The 19,161-nt window shown below is 39.0% G+C and overlaps 1 non-coding gene and 1 pseudogene across 1 annotated transcript; one reads left to right on the forward strand and one right to left on the reverse strand.

The window, feature by feature from the left end:
- Nucleotides 1-6,090: 6,090 nt before the first annotated feature.
- On the reverse strand, nucleotides 6,091-12,928 carry LOC141617436 (uncharacterized; annotated as a pseudogene).
- Nucleotides 12,929-13,112: 184 nt separating this feature from the next.
- Nucleotides 13,113-13,219, forward strand: LOC141625093 (small nucleolar RNA R71). The gene has a single exon (XR_012534889.1). It is a non-coding gene; the product is annotated as a small nucleolar RNA R71 (small nucleolar RNA).
- Nucleotides 13,220-19,161: the final 5,942 nt, after the last annotated feature.

Below are 19,161 nucleotides of genomic sequence, written 5' to 3' on the forward strand. Positions count from 1 at the left end.
ACGACCGTCCAAATGGGAATCCGAGCGGCCAACAGAAAATCCGCTCGTCCAAAAAGAGCTGACAAGCAGATGTTTTTTTCTGATCCAGAATCCAAGCGCCTCTGGAGCCAATCCGCTTGTCTTACCCCAGACGCTTGGCTAGACTTGTCGTGAGTCTCCAAATTAGTATTTTTATCCACTACAAACTGAAACTAGTAGCAAGTATAAGTAGGGGTCGATCCCACGAGGAAGGTGTTTATGTTGATTAAATGTGTGCAAAGTTAAGTAACCAAATGGGGGGTTTTGAATGTTGATTGATTCAAGTCTACTAAAATAATAATCTAAGGCAATGAAAATATAAAAAAAACAATATAAGTAATTGAAAATGTAAACAAATGATGAAAAAAATTCTTGGACCAAGTAATTTCCACCAACTAGTTATGAATTGATAATTGACTCTTTTAATCTATTTCATTATTGAATACTTTGCTATGAAGTTGTCGACTTCTAATTCCACATAATATTAGTTATTAGCTACAAGCGTAAACAAATAACCCTTACAATGTTGTCAATTTAGTCAAGCGCTTAATCGTATCAAAATTGTAGAATATAGCGATGGAATTTAGCAAAGATGAATAAATGAAGAATACAAGCGATGCTCCACTTTGATTCATACAAGTTTAATCATTTATAACTCAACAATGATGAATTAGCATACTACTTGATTAATTATAATTGCTACAACGGAATAGGTAAACAAACAAAAGATTCATTCACCTAATCTAGCAATGGTTAATTAAATAATAACTACTAGTTGAGCATTCTAGATGTATAATTAACAAACCAACAATAATCCAAATTAAACTTGATATTCAAACAATGAAATAGAAATAGAATAAGAGTCTTACAATTCAATAACTAAATTGGCTTCAAGAACTTGTTCCAAGATGTAGAACTTAGCCCTCCATACAAATAATAAAAACAAACTTGAAATTGGAAATTGTTTATGTATTCTAATGATTAAAGAGGTAGAGAAAGTATGTAAAAGTATATGGAATTAATCAACAACATCTCCTTATATAGGTCTTCAAAGAGCATCCTCATAAAGTCTCATAAAGTATGAGCATAATTGCCAAAATAAAGGAGAATTAAGGACTTTTTGGAATACAATGCGGAATCCAATGCTCAGCCACTCCAAGTGGCATTTTGCCACTCCAAGTGGCTAGAAGTTCAAGAGTCTTTGTTTTGCCACTCCAAGTGGCATTTTACCACTCTGAGTGGCACTTCCTTGTGATGCTTCCTTGCTTTGACCTTAATCTTTGGGCCTTGACTTGCATTAAAATTCACACTCACATGACATCTTTAGCCCAATACCAACCTCTAAAGAAGCCCTCTCCATACATAACAATAAATCAATCCAATTATCCCATAAAAACACACAAGTCATAACCAACCCAACATAAGAGACATATGCAACAAAATCCACTAAAATGCTTCTCAACCTATCAATTAACCATCAAAATAACCTTTATTGACCCATACTAAACTAGACTAATCAAACTCCCCCACGCTTAGACCTTTACTCGTCCTCGAGTAAAACTCATGGACAAGTAAAAAATAACCCACACCAAGGTCTACAAAGCGAAACGTGAGTAGCTTGCTCCAACTCCAAACACTACAACTAACCACTACTACTCCAACATATGACTATGTCACCCAATCCTCCACTAAGCAACAATATCCAACAACAAACTACATCTTAAAATATGAAAATGTGAAACAAAATGTAGTTCAAACCATCACACTTCACCACACATCCCCCCTTATTTCTTCAAATGTCCTATCCCAAACCACCCTTCAAACCTCCTTATGTCGCCACCTCCAAGATGAAAGAACAAGTAACCAAGTAACGTTTTTTTTTTTTTTTTTTTTTTTTTTTTTAAATTCCTAATGTCTCATTTTGCCTAGATCGCCCGCCCTTGCGAGTTTTCAATCTAGCTTTTATTCCTTACACTACTCTCATGGCACGCATCTCAATTCTTCATTTTACCCGGAGCGCCCTTTCGGGTTTTCACTCCGTCCTCGGCCATATACCCAATCTTGCCTAGGCGCCCTTTCGGGTTTTCACCTAGCCGGGTTCTTTTTTTTTTTTTTTTTTTTTTTAAATTGAATGCAAAATAAAAGAAAGTAAATACAAATGAAGTTCCCTCCCCCATGCTTGATCTTCACATTGCCCCCAATGTGAGGAACAACAAAAAGTAAGACATGGAAAAGGTAAAAGAAATACATACCACCACAAGTTAAGTACCAGAGGAATCTCCGTTACCATCGCTCTTAGAGGCATGACTCTCCTTCCTAACATCTTGGGTTGTAGCATGTTCACCCAACTTGGCAACACTAGCCAAAGACCGAACAAGCTCACGTGTCTCCAAAAGCACAGTAGTAAGTGCCTCAAGCTTATCATCGGTCTTAGATTGCTTAGCATCAACTTCCTTCCTCCAAGCATCAACTTCTTTCATCCAAACATGGTCATAAGTAGCCACATGAGTGGTAGTAACGGGCCGGCTTGTTGTGTCATCAATACCACTCCTAGCACCATCACCCTCATCCTCCTCATCATCCTCATCACTCTCCCCATCATCTAAAGGGTCAAGGTCGGGGTCGGCGCAAATATGGAAATCTTCTGTCACCTCTCCATAAGTCAAGGGATCATCAACCGGGCGAGGTAATTTCAAATAAATGTCATTCTTAGAACCCCAACACCAAAAGTATGTACCCTATACCGCACGTGGCCGTAACATATGTGATTGTATCAAACAAGGTACATTCAAAAGGTAGCTATCCATCAATGGTATCTCATCCTCATCCACACCTATCTTCAAATGTTGCATTATCAAGGTCACTAAACCCCCACCACCAATCTTAGCTCCAAAATTCGTACCCAATTTCAAACAAGATTGTACAAAGAGATCAACCCAATCGGGTACACCCACACCCTCCGGAGTCATAGCCCACAAATAACCAAATTGAACACGAGGAAGTTTGGTGGGATCTCCCTTACAAAGGAATGTATTGGCTATCAAACGGTGAACAACTCGAAGGCATGGGTGATTGATATAAGAGCTAAGTTCACCTTGCTTGTCATTTGTATCCAACCCCGTCAACTATTTCCACCATGTTCTATTAGAGTCCTTATCAAGTCCCACATACTTCACCCTACTCATCTCCTTAATGCCAAAAGCCTTTCTCAACCCCGCATAAGTCATAGAATGAGGTTGTCCTTTCAAACGGAAGGTGATTTTAGGAGTTTTAGTGGACGCTTCCGACAAGGATAATGTGGATAAGAACTCTAAAGTGTATCTCCTATAAGTGTGAGCCCCCTTGCCCATGAAATCCTCCAAAGCAACATTCTTCAACAAAGACTTCACTACATCAAGCATACCCAACTTCTCTAGTGTGGTGGGACAAAGAAACCGTGTTTCCACCATATGACGCTCATGCAAATCATCCCAAATATCCCCTTGCTTAACGGTCAAAGTAGTGGGTTTGGGAATGGGGATTTTTCTAGGAATAATGGAGGGTGTTTTGGACGTGGTGTGGGTAGTCTTTTGCTTTTTTGTGGGTTGTTTTGAGGTGGTAGCGGGTGTGGTTTGACGTTTAGTGGTCCTCATTCCAACAATGACAAAAATGCTCAACAAAGAACACCCTCCAAGTATACAACAACAACAACAAAGCTCTCTTACAACTCGAAATCTCCCTCAACAATGAACAAGCTCAACAATTTCAATCCCAAGCTCCAATAAATCACCAACAAATACTCAATTGAACAATTATAATGCCTTTAAATTAAAACTAGAATGAAAACTCAAGCAAATAATTCAAAGGAAGAGACAAAGAATGAAATTTTTACACAAAAGATGAAAAATTTGCCCCTTTGTAATGAGAAATGATGATGAAAATACCTTATTGCAGAAATCAAACCCAATTTCGACTCAAATAACACCAAATTTGAAATTTTCGAAAGCCCTATTACTGGGGTTCCACAAATTCGAAATTTGTCAACAATTTCAATAGGGATATACTCCGTTTTGCAGAAATTATACCCAAATTCGTGTTCAATTAAAGCACAGCTCGAAATTTTCGAAACCCCAATTGCTAGGGTTCCAAAAACTCGGATTTTCAACAAATTTTGAAGTAAATAAGAAGGAAAATGGGTGATTGGAATGGGTAAGTAGAATTTAGAACCAAGTTGGTGTGATTTGAAAAGGATAGTGCAGTGAATCGAATGAAGAACAATGAGATGTCGGGGTTTTTTTTTTAATTTTGGTCGTCTGTGTGTTGAATGGAGAAGGGAAAGGGACAAGAGAAGGATGACGGGATTGTACCTGGTGTCGAGGAACCGCAGGGGTCGGCTAATTGCCTGGGAGTAGCGGCGAATAGAGCAGAAGAAACTGCCGCTGGTGTTGGTGTTTGCCGAGGGAAGTGGTAGGTGGAACAGAATAGGGACCCGCTGGGGTTGCGTTCTGGCCGAGAGGAGCAGCAGGTGGAACAGTATATGGTGCCGCTGGTGTTGTCGTTTTGCCGAGGGGGGTGGCAGGTGTTGGTTGTGCCTGCTCGTGTTGCTGCTGTGCGCGGCTTATAGCCGCTGCTCCTTCGCACTTGTCTTGTCCCTTGTTTCCGTCTTGCTTCCTGTTTTTGTGATTTTTTTTTTGTTTTTTCGTACCTACAAAACACAAGCAAACATTAGACGTAATTAAACTAACGGAATAACAATAAAAATTAAACTATCTAAAAAGTAAATAAATCAACAAAGAAAATAAATCGGGTTGCCTCCCGTAAAGCGCCTTATTTAATGTCGTGGCTCGACATGAAAATGAGAAGGTCAATCGTCATAAATTGGGTCGACAAGATCAATCCCCTCGACCGCTTCTTGTTGAAATCCTTCATAATATGGTTTGAGACGGTGCCCATTTACTTTGAAAATCTTCTCCGTAGACGGACTACAAATCTCCACCGCTCCATGTGGAAATACTTGAGTAACAATAAATGGACCAACCCATCTTGACCTTAGCTTACCCGGAAATAATCGAAGACGAGATATGTAGAGCAAAACCTTTTGACCAACGGTGAACGTCTTTCTAGCGAGCATCTTATCATGCCATGCCTTTGTTCGCTCCTTGAAAATCGCCGCATTTTCATACGACTCATTCCTAATCTCCTCTAACTCTTGTAATTGCAATTTCCGGTACTCACCCGATTCATCCATTCTCATATTCAAAGTCTTTACCGCCCAAAAAGCTTTGTGTTCAAGCTCGACCGGGAGATGACAAGACTTACCAAACACCAACCGATATGGTGACATACCGATCGGGGTTTTATAGGCCGTTCTATAGGCCCACAATGCATCATCCAACCTCAAGCTCCAATCTTTCCGACTCGGATTCACCGTCTTTTCCAAGATGCACTTTACTTCTCTATTGGACACCTCGGCTTGAACATTTGTTTGAGGATGGTAAGCGGTAGATACCTTGTGAGTGACACAATATTTCTTTAAAAGTGCTTCTACCATCCTATTACAAAAGTGAGTGCCTCTATCGCTTATCAATGCTCTTGGAATTCCGAACCTAGAAAAGATGTTAGACTTGATAAAATCTGCAACAACTTTAGCATCGTTAGTCCTAGTGGGTTTAGCTTCCACCCACTTCGACACATAATCAACGGCGAGAAGTATATATAAGAAACCATGAGACGTGGGGAATGGACCCATAAAATCTATACCCCACACATCAAAAATTTCACAATAAAGCATAGGAGTTTGGGGCATCTCATTACGACGAGAAATGTTACCACTTCATTGACAATTGTCACAAGTTTTGACAAATCCATGGGCATCCCGAAATAAGCTTGGCCAATGGAAACCGCAATCAAGCACCTTCTTTGCGGTCCTTCTAGCTCCAAAATGACCTCCACAAGCATAAGAGTGACAAAAAGTGAGAATAGAACTCATCTCATTTTCGGGAACACACCTCCTTACCACTTGATCCGAGCAATGCTTCCATAAGTAAGGATCATCCCAAAGACCCAAACATAGTATTTGGCATCACTCCTTATCTAGTCTTTTTTGGACTTTGAAAAACCTGTAGGAAATTCATTGGAAACAAGAAAGTTAACAATATTAGCATACCAAGGAGAAACGGAAGTAAGGGCAAAGAGTGTCTCATCGGGAAATGTGCCACGAATAGGCCCTTCAAGCCTTCCTAAATTCAATAGCCGACTTAAGTGATCTGCAACCACATTCTCGGCTCCTTTCTTATCCCGAACCTCAATGTCAAATTCACTTAGCAACAACACCCAACGGATAAGTCTTGGCTTAGCCTCCTTCTTTGTCATCAAGTACCTAAGAGCGGCATGATCGGTGAACACCACCACCTTAGTACCAAGTAGATAGGATCGGAACTTCTCTAGAGCAAATACTACCGCCAACATTTCCTTCTCGGTAGTAGAGTAGTTCCTTTGGGCCTCATTGAGAGTCATAGAGGCATAGTAGATCACATGAGGTACTCTCCCAACTCGTTGACCCAAGACGGCACCAACCGCATAATCACTAGCATCACACATAAGCTCAAATGGAAGAGACCAATTTGGAGCTTGTATGATTGGGGCCGATGTCAACTTCTCTTTTAACTTGTCAAATGCCTCCTTGCAAGCCAAATCAAACTCAAATTCCACCTCCTTTTGCAATAATTTGCACAATGGTGAAGCTACCTTTGAAAAGTCTTTGATAAATCTTCTATAGAAACCTGCATGACCAAGAAAAGAGCGAACTTCACGAACATTAGTAGGATAAGAAAGGGATTGAATAGTATCAATTTTTTCTTTATCAACCTCAATACCTTTAGATGAAACCACATGCCCAAGAACAATACCTTGCTCCACCATAAAATGGCATTTTTCAGAATTTAAGACAAGGTTAGTGTCAGTGCATCTCTTAAGCACAAGAGATAAATGGGACAAACAACTATCAAAGGAATCGCCATGCACGGTAAAATCATCCATGAAAACTTCAATAAAATTCTCAACATATTCAGAAAAGATACTAACCATGCATCTTTGAAAAGTTGCGGGAGCATTACATAACCCAAATGGCATCCGTCGATACGCAAAGGTGCCAAATGGGCAAGTAAATGTGGTCTTTTCTTGATCCTCGGGCGCAATAGCAATTTGAAAATACCCCGAATAACCATCTAAAAAGCAATAATAAGGCTTACCGGCAAGCCTCTCAAGCATTTGATCAATGAACGGTAGGGGAAAGTGGTCCTTCCTTGTCACCGCATTGAGTCTACGGTAGTCAATACAAAGACGCCACCCATTTTGCACTCGGGTGGGAACCAACTCTCCATGTTGATTTTCTACAACCGTCACTCCACTCTTCTTAGGCACCACTTGTGTAGGGCTCACCCACTTGCTATCGGATATTGGCTAGATCATACCTACTTGCAAAAGCTTAAGAATCTCTTTCTTCACCACCTCCATCATAGGTGGGTTCAATCTCCTTTGTGGTTGTCTCACCGGCTTGGCATATTCTTCCAAGAATATGTGATGCATACAAGTGGTTGGACTAATACCCTTAATGTCGGCAATAGTCCACCCAATCGCAAGCTTATTCTCTTTAAGAACCTACACCAACTTTACCTCTTGCTCCTTGGTGAGCTTGCTAGAAATGATCACCGGTAAAGTTTCTCCATCACCTAGAAAAACATACTTCAAATGGTCGGGTAATGGTTTCAACTCTACCACGGGTGCCTGCAAAACTGAAGGTAACAATTTCTCACAAGGCAACGTTAGTGTTAGTGGTTTAGAAAATGTAGGTATAATGGGATAAGTTTCAATCTTGGCTAAGAAAGCCACAACTTCCTTCAAACTATTAGATAGAGAGAAATCCAAATTATCACAAGATAAACTATTATCAATATCTACAAGCAATTCATCTCCTCCATCTACATTGAACACATCCTGCACTAAAGGCTCCAAAACATCAATCATGAAACAAGAATGGTCATCACGAGGATACTTCATGGAATCATAGATATTAAACTTAACCACTTGACCATCGGCCTCCATAGTGAGAGAACCAGTAGACACATCAATTTTAGACTTGCGGTTCTCAAAAATGGCCTACCTAAAAGTATAGGAGCCGCTTGTGAATCATGTTCCATTTCAAGTACATAAAAATCAGCGGGAAATATTAATTTATCCACCATCACAAGTACATCCTCAACCACCCCCTTAGTATATGCATTTGAACGGTCGGCCAATTGAATTACCACCCCCGTTTTAACCAATGGTCCCAATTTCAAAGACCTGTACAAGGAATAAGGGAGTACATTAATTGAAGCACCTAAGTCAAGCATAGCATTGGGAATAGGGGTGTCTCCTATGGTGCAAGGTACGGTAAACATACCCGGATCACTACACTTAGGTGGTAGCTTATGTTGAAACAAGGCCGACACATGTTCATTAACTTTAACCTTTTGGACACCCTTCAATTTTTGATTCCTTTTAATGGTACACAACTCTTTAAGAAACTTAGCATACCTAGGTTGTAACACCCGCAAAATTCTCATTTTGACATTTATAATTTATTTAACCGTTCAATTGCATTATTTTATATTTTTAAATTATTTAATTTAATTAATTCATTTTAAGCACGAATTTTATAAAAAGAATATTCTAAAACTTAATTAATATAAAAATACGTATTTTAGTCGGACAACAATAATAGTGACAATAATAATATTAGTTTCCGTCTTAAGTTAATATAGACTCGAAACATTATTCCGTTTAGCATAAGATCGTCACATTTTCATTTTGAGGCAATTCATTCGAACTAATCCGTTTCCTACTACACACTCACACTCACCTTATCTCTAACTTAAAATATATTATTATTATTATTATTAATATTATTATTATTATTATTATTATTATTATTATTATTATTATTATTATTATTATTATTATTATTATTATTATTATTATTATTATTATTATTATTATTATTATTATTATTATTATTATTATTATTATTATTATTATTATTATTATTATTATTATTATTATTATTATTATTATTATTATTATTATTATTATTATTGTTTTATTACCCGTCCCCACCCCCCTTCTTTTCCCCTTTCATTTTGTAAATCAGAAGCAACAACAGCGTGCACCTGCAAATACAAACACAAACAGACCACAACTCCGTTGAAACCGTCTCCTTCAAACTCAGATCCCGACTTCATTCCTCAACCATTTTCACTAATTTTTACACCAATAGCTTTCTCTCCTCGTCCTCCTTCTTTATATGTAAGAAAGAGCCAAGCTTTCGTCCTATTTCAATTCGGCCGTCTTACAAAGGATTCGGATTTTGGGTTAATTTCTTCTGTTTTTGGGTTTAAGATCATCCTTGGGCGATTTCTAGGACTTTCAGAGATCAAAAACAGGTAACGGTGATAGGTTACTCGACAAATGTCGAAATTTTCGTCATTTGTGTCGTTTTCATGGTGTTTTTATGCCCTTGTTTGATAAAGTTTGAACCTTTATGTTTTTCTCTTTTGTATTTTAAATTTTTCCGTCTCAAAATGTTGCTGAAATGGGGCGTTTGAATTCTGTTGGCACGGTTCCATGGAGATTATAGGAGTTGTCCTTTGGATTTTGTTTTAAAGACGGAAATCGGGACATTTTTGGGACTATTACATTGAGTTGCACCTTGCAGCTGCGTGAAATAGGTTGATTTTGTTTATCGCGTTTATTTGCGACCTGTCAATCTCGTACTTCTGGTCTGTAAATTAGTTGAGCTTGATTTTCTTGCTTGGGACTCCGGAATCTGGATGTCGGGTGAGTTCGGGCTTTTGTAGTGGGGAGTAACAGTTTGGATATTTGAGGCGTTGGGTTGGGTTTTGCTGTACCGTTTTGTTAGTGTGAGATGGGTTTTGAATTGACGTGTTGGATTGCGGTAGAGTTTGGTATAATTGTCGAGGTCTATTTTCAATGTGGAGTTTGTGTTCATTGTAAGAGCATTACGGATGCGTATATAAGCAAGTACTCATGGTTGTGAGGTGATATACAAGTGCAATGATTGGAAAATATGGCAAGCTTTGGTGAATTTGCTAACTGATAGTGGAGTACATGTTCCTGGAATTAATGCCAGAATATTGTGGTATTGTGTTATTGTTGTCGTTCCCTTTGTCCTTGGTTAGCGGGTGAGTAGCTTAGAGTTTCACTCTAAGTGTTGAGCTCGGTTCTTTGAACCTTTGACGATATTGATATTGAAATTGAGAGGGTAATTGGTTACTAGTATTGAGTTATGGGTGCTTTTGACGCCTAGTTCGAGTTATTTGAATTATTTAAATCCCGTCTCCTGCCTTATATGACTTAATTCGTTAAATATCGCTCATTTTGATATTCTTCTCACATGATTTATAATTGTGCAATACATTTATTACTCATCTCATTTGTATATGTAATGACATGTTTCCATTTCAATATGAGTCCGATTTAATTATTCATGCCTTGTGAGTAGTAAATGGTTTATCTTACATTTGAGTCATTTATAATTGAATTCTTGTTTTGCTTATTATAAATGGTTCTTTTCCGTTTGTTTACATTTTTATTCAAGTGACAAATAATGAAGAAATGGGTTACTTATTCCTATTCATGATTATGATTTGGCATGAAATGTCTCACTTGGATTATCATCGGTTCAGTACAGGTAGTAGTCTCTTTCCAAGTTGATTCGTATCGCTTGGTTGAGTCGTATTCTTGATAATGCCTTTATGCTATACCGTATTGCTTGACTTATCTTTACGCCTCTTTCGGACTGTCCTGCCGATTGTGGGTTTAGCTCATATTTTCCGCCTCTTTGGATCGTCTGCCGATTGTGGGTTCTCGATTTCCGATCTGTCTTCGAGTCTTGGATGCGGACTGTTCGGCCGCATGTCGAATCGGGAACTGTTCGTCCCGAGAGTCGGCAGATTTAGACTAGGACCGAGTCTTGGGAGTACCATTGTCGTCCTACCAGGGGAATTATATATTGATATATGAGTAGTAAAGGTCTTGCTTGGTTATAGTTATTGGTATTTGTCTTTCAAGGTAAGAGTGATGCCTTGTGTTGTTTGTCTTGGTCCTATCGGATACTAGAGGTGAGCTATAAGCCCTCTAGTTGCGATATGATCGCCGGGATTGATGTTCCCATCCGTTCTTATGGTGAGATGCAAGCCATAAGTATGAATGTGACATTAGTAGCCACGTCCGTGCAATGTTTTCTAAGTGGTTTTCCAAGTAATGGCTACGGTTTCTATACTTGTAATTTGCATTGGTTGATCCCTTACTTAACTGCTTCACATGATTCGGATTCTAATCTCATATCTATGTTGTAATTTCTTGAAATGCGTACTTTTGCATAAATGACCGTATTCTTGTCTTTCATATTATTTAATAGTCTTCCGTGAACAGTTGAATCTTTATTATGATAATGTTGGCCTATCTTGTTCCATCTCAATTATTTGCCATGTTTACATTTAAACTTGATATTCTTATCTTTTGTATGTGTCTTATATGACTTACCTGCTTTAGTTCCTTGTTATGTTCGTTTTGACATTTTGTGGCTGGGAGAACCTTGATTTACTCCCCACTGACTGTGGCGTTCATGTTTACATGAATGACAGGTATTAGTTGGTGCATCTATGGGGGTGAAGACATGTGTGAGCTAGCGAGCACTTTGGCCTAGTAGTTGGTTTATTAGGATTGCTTAGATTTACCTTTTATTGTTTTTGTCATTCGAGGGATATATTTTCCCTCACCTTGATTATCAAGTTTGTATAATTTAAACTTTATTTCCGCATTCTTTGTTTGTGTTTGGTATTTTTATAAAACCGCGGTTTAAATTTTAAAAGTTTCAAAAATTCCCTATTTTCCGCTTGAATTTATAAGTTATATTTTTCTCCGTTTTCGCGGGGTGTCACATAGGTACACTTTTCAATAAATCTAATAAAGGAATGTTTACCTCACATTTGCGAAAGGTCTCATAGACATCTTTGTCTTGTGTAGGGCGGCTTTTCCTCTTAAGAGCCTCGGGAAATGGTGGAGCATCCACATAAGTAGGTGTGACAACCGGTGTTACTTCCTCCTTTTGAACCAATGGTGGGGCGATATTAGGCTCAATTACCAACTCCTCCTCCTCTTGCTCAATGATCTCACTAATCTTTGCTTTTGACCCTTGTAACTCCTTCCCACTCCTCAAAGTCATGGCACTTGCATTAGGCTTGGGATTAGGAATGGTTTGGGAAGGCAATTTCCCGGAATCTCTAGCTTCAAGTCTCCCAAGAGCACTAGACATTTGCCCAAATTGATTTTCCAAGTTTTGAATGCTAATCTTTGTCTCTTGTTGAAATTGCACTTGATTAGCCTTCATAGTAGCCACATTAGAAGTAAGAGCCCGAATCATGTCCTCCGTAGACATGGATGGAGTGGAAGTTTGACCTTGAGAAGATAATGAATTTGGACCTTGTGGTCTTAGAATGAACCTTGGTTTAGATTGACCAAATTGTTGTCCAAAATTTTGAGATGGACCTTGTTGACTAAATGACGAGCCTTGATTTTGTTGGCTTGGCGGTTGCAAGCCACCTTGTGGATTCCCATATTGGAAACCGGGATGGTCTCTTCTCATAGGATTATAGTAAGGTTCAAACCTCCTTTGGGGTTGACCAAAAACACCCGCGGCATTCACCTCCTCGGTCTCCTCTTGCATTTGTGGGCATTGACCGGTGACATGCCCATTAGATGAACAAATACCACAAGTGTGCACTTGTTGCTTGTTCCCCATGATCATCTCCCTCAATAAGGAAGTTAATTCTTCAACCTTGCTTTCAAAGGAAGGATTAGAACTAGCCATGCTCACCCTTCTTGTTTTGGATCTCACACTAAATTGGCGTGTGCTTTCGGCAAGCTCACTCAACAATTCATTAGCTTCATCCGGATTTTTGTTGATGATGCCTCCACCACTAGCACCATGTACCATCCGCGCATCTTCCGGCGATAATCCTCCAACAAATTAGAGGATGAGATCTTGGTCACTATACCCATGGTATGGGCAACTTGCACATAACTTCTTGAAACACTCCCAATAGTCATAGAATGTTTCATCATCCTTTTGCTCTATATTCGATATCTCCTTCTTAAGATGGGAAGATTTGGAGGCGGGGAAATACTTTTCAAGGAACGCCTTCTTCATTAGAGCCCAAGTGGTGATACTACCCGGTGGAAGGTAATATAACCAATCACTCATTGAGTGAGAACGGGAATGATCTCAACTTGATTTGCTCTTCGGTGACGCCATTTGGTTTCATGCTAGTGCATACTTCATGAAATTCCGACAAATGCTTATTTGGGTCCTCACCACTTAACCCATGGAATGCGGGTAGTAAGTGGATCAAACCCGACTTCAATTCAAATGTGGTGCCTTCCGCCAAGGCCGGAAAAGTGATGCATAAAGGTTGTTGAGTGAGATCGGAAGCGGTGAGCTCTCTCAAGGTTCGGGTTTCTCTTGCCATTTTGATGTTTTATTTCTCCTCCTTTTTGTCTTGATTGTCGAATTGAAGTTTTCGCCTTATCTCTCTCCTAACACGAAAAAGAGTTCTCTCCAATTCTGGATCAAAATCCAACAATTTCTTGTTAGTAGAACGGGTGTTCGGCATAAACCAAACACTTAAAATAAAATTGAGAAATAAATAAACAATTGCACAAAATAAACAAACAATAGCCTTTCCCCGGCAACGGCGCCAAAATTTGGCTAGACTTGTCGTGAGTCTCTGGTTGGTGTATCCCCCGTGGGGTTTAGTTTTTCAGTACTTGTCATTAGGAGCACCTAGACCAAAACACAATTTATAACTTCACAAACAACTCTACAATTAGTAAAGAGGCAAGTAAAGGTCGGATCCCAAGGGACGGGAATTGAGATGAGATTTCTATTGCAACTAGCGGTGTCTAAGGGTGTCACAATTGGGGTTTGATGTAGAAGATCACTAAACTAAATAGCAATGAAAGTAAACAAGCAAGATGAATTAAAAGGGATGTAAAAAATTGATAAAAGGCACTAGGGTGTCATGGGGTCATAGGGGATTCATGGGAATTGATCATACAAACATATTCTCAAGTTATAAGCAAGCAATTATTGTTGTGATGGATCGAGTTGGTTTATATCTTACAATCCTAGGAAAGTTTGGGTTCCGGAGCCGAATCGATTATATTGAACAACACCTACAAGTCGACATAATCTTCCCTACTCAACAATATGCATGGTCTAATAAGACTCGAGTTGGTTTATGTCTTACAAGTCTCATTGAAAAGATAGGTGATGGGTAAAAAATGCAAGGATTCATAGGCTCACATTTCATCAAACATAACATGTGCATAAGTTGAGATCACAACAAGCAAGCAAATAAACTATGAAAGCATATTAATTTAAGCATGAATCATTCCCCATGTTGGTTTCCTCTAATTACCCATTAACCCTAGCTAAGGAAACTACTCACTCATTATCATGTTGAACATGCTAGGAAGGTTGTCAATCATACCAACAAAGTGAAACATGATGAATAAATAAAAGTGATTAACAATAATTAAAGAGAGATTAAGAGAATTATACCTACTAATGATTCCAATAATAAAGCAAAGAATAAAAGAAGTACTTGAATACTTGATTGAGAGGTTGTCAATCTCCCAATAATAACCCAAATAATCTTCAATTACCCAAAATAAAGGATGAACAAGACAGAGATTAAGGAAATAAAACTTGTATTAAAACTTGATTAAATGTTGATTACAAGATTAAGGAGAGATTTGATTGATATTAACTACTCTAAAGATTGCTAAGAAGAACATGCTCTTCTAATTAGACTAATGGGGTATTTATAGTAGGGATTAGGTGCATGAATTAGGGTTAACTAAGGGCTTAAATGACGATTAAGTCCCTTGTTGAGGAATCGCCGGTCTCTTTAGGGAGACTCCGGTCTCTAGAAAAAGATGTGCATCCTTCCTTGAAGCTTGAAGAAGACGAAGTGGGATTGTCTGGGAATCCGGGAGTCTTTAGCACGGGACGGGCGGATTTGGCAGCTTCTGCCCGGGCGTCCAGGGGGTGAAGACGGGCGTCTTCTGGAGCTTTTGCCCGGGCATCTTGTGGAGGGAGACGCACGGATTGTTGGGTGAAGACGGGCGTCTTCTAGGCAATCCGCACGGATTGTCAGGCAGTCTTGTTCCTTCTTCTTTTCTCCCTTTTTCTTCATAAAATCCTTGAGGATTCCCTCGGGGATGCAAGGATCTTTTCTCATCATTGCCCATCTACTATAGTATGTACAAAGGCCTTCTAATCTTATCTCTCCTTGATGCTTGTCATTGAATTCAATCAATTTAGCCTCATTTTGCCATGAAAATGCAAGGTTTGCACTCCTTTCCTACCAAGGACACAAAACCTCAAATAATATGCAAAACAAAGAACTAAAGACAATAAATGACCCAAATATGCACTAAAGAGCATAGGAAAAAGGCTAATTCGGGGACTAAATATGCTCTAATTATGGTCACATCAAATATCCCCAAACCGAACCTTTGCTCGTCCCGAGTAAAGAGGTGACAAAGACTAGGACCATTATTTAAACTAACCTAATAACATAGCCGATATGAGACAATTAGCGGGTCTCACTCCGCCCCTTCAACTCACAACAAGATAACCATGAGGTAGGATGCCTTCTTGCAAGGCAAGGTGGGTCTTGCCAAAATGGCGACACATCCAAACATTAAGCACACAAAACAAGTAATGGATGCATCTACAAAAGAATAGCCACTTTCCTCATCTAAGTGGCGAAAATTATCTACAAGGGAAGCAATTCAAGGGTACACATTCCTTCATAGATGCAATTTCTTCAAACTACTAAGCCTTGAAGGATACCAATAAATCACCTCCAAGTTGTGTCAAGCTAGGGTACCTTTGTCCTCAATCGTTAAATGCTTTTGTCAAGAGTAGATTCCCTATGGTGTTAGAAACACTGGAGGATCGCGGAATTCCCCCTCTTGCCTAGACAAGAAGAAGGGTCGTCCCCTCTCTACCATGCACAAAAATGGATACTATGGATAAAGGGATCGATAGATATTTGAGTTTCACTTTGGGAGTTTGCTTTTGTTTTTTTGTTTTTCCCCCCAATTTCTTGTGGCATTTGACATTTGAGAACACTTTCTTTTGCCATTTCTTTTGATTTTTGGCTTTTCAACACTTGACAACTTTTAAACTTTTTGCATTTTCTTTTGAACATTTTCAAAGTCACCCCATATGTAGTGAGGGTGCCTTATATTTGAAGCTTTAGGAGTTCTTTTTTTGCTCCTCTTTTCATTTGATGCAATTTTGCAAACTTTCTTTCACTTTTCATTTCATTGAACTCAAATTGGATTTCTTTTTGTGCCCATTCCCTTTGACGACAAAAATGTGGTAGAACATGGATGATGGATGGATGCATGGTTTCAAGGGTCACCTTGGAATAAACGGTAGCCAAGGAGTTATCACACCACAAGGTACTCTTGACTAGGCTTTAATCCATGGGTCAAAGGATACTAGCATGACACATCCTAGGGTGTTTTACAAGTATTCTAACAAGCAAAGTCTTAAGAAGAAAAAGCATCTACTAGGGCCTATATACACTTGTAAAACTTCCCAAGTAGACGGTTTCGCAAAATTTTCTAACATGCAAACTACATGCCATGATGCAACTACCATATACACATCCTAATGCAAATGATTCTACCAACTAATATGACATATAAACTAAATGCAAGTCCTAAGTTCACATTGTTATATCGCATCAATCAAAATAAAGCCACATAGTCATTAACATAAAGAGGAAAAAGGAGATTGGAAAGATCATACCATGCGGTCTTTAATGATCCTCATGTCTCGGATGTGGCGTAGTCAATCAATGTGAACAAGGATAAAACAAACAAACACAATATATAAAACAACATATATATGACTACACTACAAAGGAAATGAACTTGTTTTTGGTTTTTCAAATTTTTCAAATTTTTATGGTTTTTCAAATTTTTTGATTTTTTGGATTTTTGAATAAAAGTTAAGTTAGAATTCCCCATCCCCACACTAATATGGGCATTGTCCTCAATGGCCAAAATGATGGAAAATTATGCAAGCATGATGAATTCTACACTTAATGCAAGCTATACTAATCTACACTACATGATGCATGGGTTTTTGTTTATGACGGAGAGCGTAATTTAGATTACCTCCCGTTGCGTATACATGTACTTCCCTAAACCGAGATAGACATTATTTCTAATGTCCTAAAGTTGGGGTAGTTCATGCACACAAGATGCAATGCATGAAACTAAATTGTCATTTTGGATTTTCAAAAGTGGGAACAATGAAATAAGAACACCTCAATGGGGCCGAGGTGTTAGTCCTCTATGTTGCTAGGACTCTCCAACCATGATCAAGTCAAATAATGTACAAGTTAACAAAACATAAACTTCTTTCATGAAAATTTGAAAATAAAGAGAGGAGATGAGGAAACTTCACTTAAGCTTGAGATGGGTGCCTCACGCCCGCTCCATCTAGCTATGAAGAGATCCTCTAGAGATCGTCGTCATCTCCCTCTAGATCACTATCCCATATTTCCTTGGATGCATCACTTGTATTCGGGTCCATGAACTCGTCCTCTTCACTTCCAAGCTCCACCGTGTCCCTTCCGCAAGAATTGTTGCTCCCTTCCTCTTGACGCCCGTTTGCCCCTTCATTTGCCCTCTCCGAATTGGGGAAGAGTAAATCCATTTGTACCCAAGAGGGAAATGCTCCCTCCTCACTAATCTTTCCCCTTTGAATCATATCGTGGTATTGAGGATAGAGTGTATAATAATTGTCCACGGTAGCTTCATATTGTCGGAAGTGCAAATCATGTAGAATTCCCGTTACAAAGTCATCACGGGGAAGGATAAAGGGGTTGTGATGGTTGTACGGTTGATAAGGAAATGGGTAGGGAGGCACTTTGATTTTCTCATCTTGAGGTTGTTGCTCTTGTTGTTGTTGTTGGGGATTTGGAGGTGGTGGTGCTTGCCTTGCTTGGGTTGGGTTTTGAGGGATGATGTAGGATGGGATTGGTGATAAAGGTCCTCTTCTTGGTGAGTGATGTGATCATTATTTGCGCACATTTAGTCCCCTAATCGAACCTATTTTGCATACTATTTTGCATACTTGTAAAACACCCTAGGATGTGTCATGCTAGTATCCTTTGACCCATGCTTTAAGGCCTAGTCAAGAGTACCTTGTGGTGTGATAACTCCTTGGCTACCGTTTATTCCAAGGTGACCCTTGAAACCATGCATCCATCCATCTTCCATGTTCTACCATACATTTTGTCATCAAAGGCAATGGGCACAAAAAGAAATCAATTTGAGTTCAATGAATGAAAAGTGAAAGAAAGTTTGCAAAAATGCATCGAATGAAAAGAGGAACAAAAATAGAACTCCTAAAGCTTCAAATATAAGGCACCCTCACTACATATGGGGTGACTTTGAAAATGTTCAAAAAGAAATGCAAAGAATAGTTGAAAGTTGTCAAGTATTGAAATGCCAAAAATCAAAAAGAAAATGGCAAGAAAGTGTTCTCAAATGTTATATGCCACAAGAAATTGGGGGAAAAAACAAAAACAAAAGCAAACTCCCAAAGTGAAAATCAAATATCTATCGATCCCTTTATCCATCGTATCCATTTTTGTGCATGGTAGAGAGGGGATGACCCTTCTTCTTGTCTAGGTAAGAGGGGAAATTCCGCGATCCTCCAGTGTTTCTAACACCATAGGGAGTCTACTCTTGACAAAAGCATTTAACGATTGAGGACAAAGGTACCCTAGCTTGACACAACTTGGAGGTGATTTATTGGTATCCTTCTAGGCCTAGTAGTTTGAAGAAATTGCATCTATGAAGGAGTGTGTACCCTTGAATTGCTTCCCTTGTAGATAATTTCCGCCACTTAGATGAGGAAAGTGGCTATTCTTTTGTAGATGCATCCATTACTTGATTTTATGTGCTTTAATGTTTGGATGTGTCGCCATTTTGGCAAGACCCACCTTG

This window comes from Silene latifolia, chromosome X (genome assembly GCF_048544455.1).
Source record: "Silene latifolia isolate original U9 population chromosome X, ASM4854445v1, whole genome shotgun sequence".
Classification (NCBI taxonomy): Eukaryota; Viridiplantae; Streptophyta; class Magnoliopsida; order Caryophyllales; family Caryophyllaceae; genus Silene; species Silene latifolia.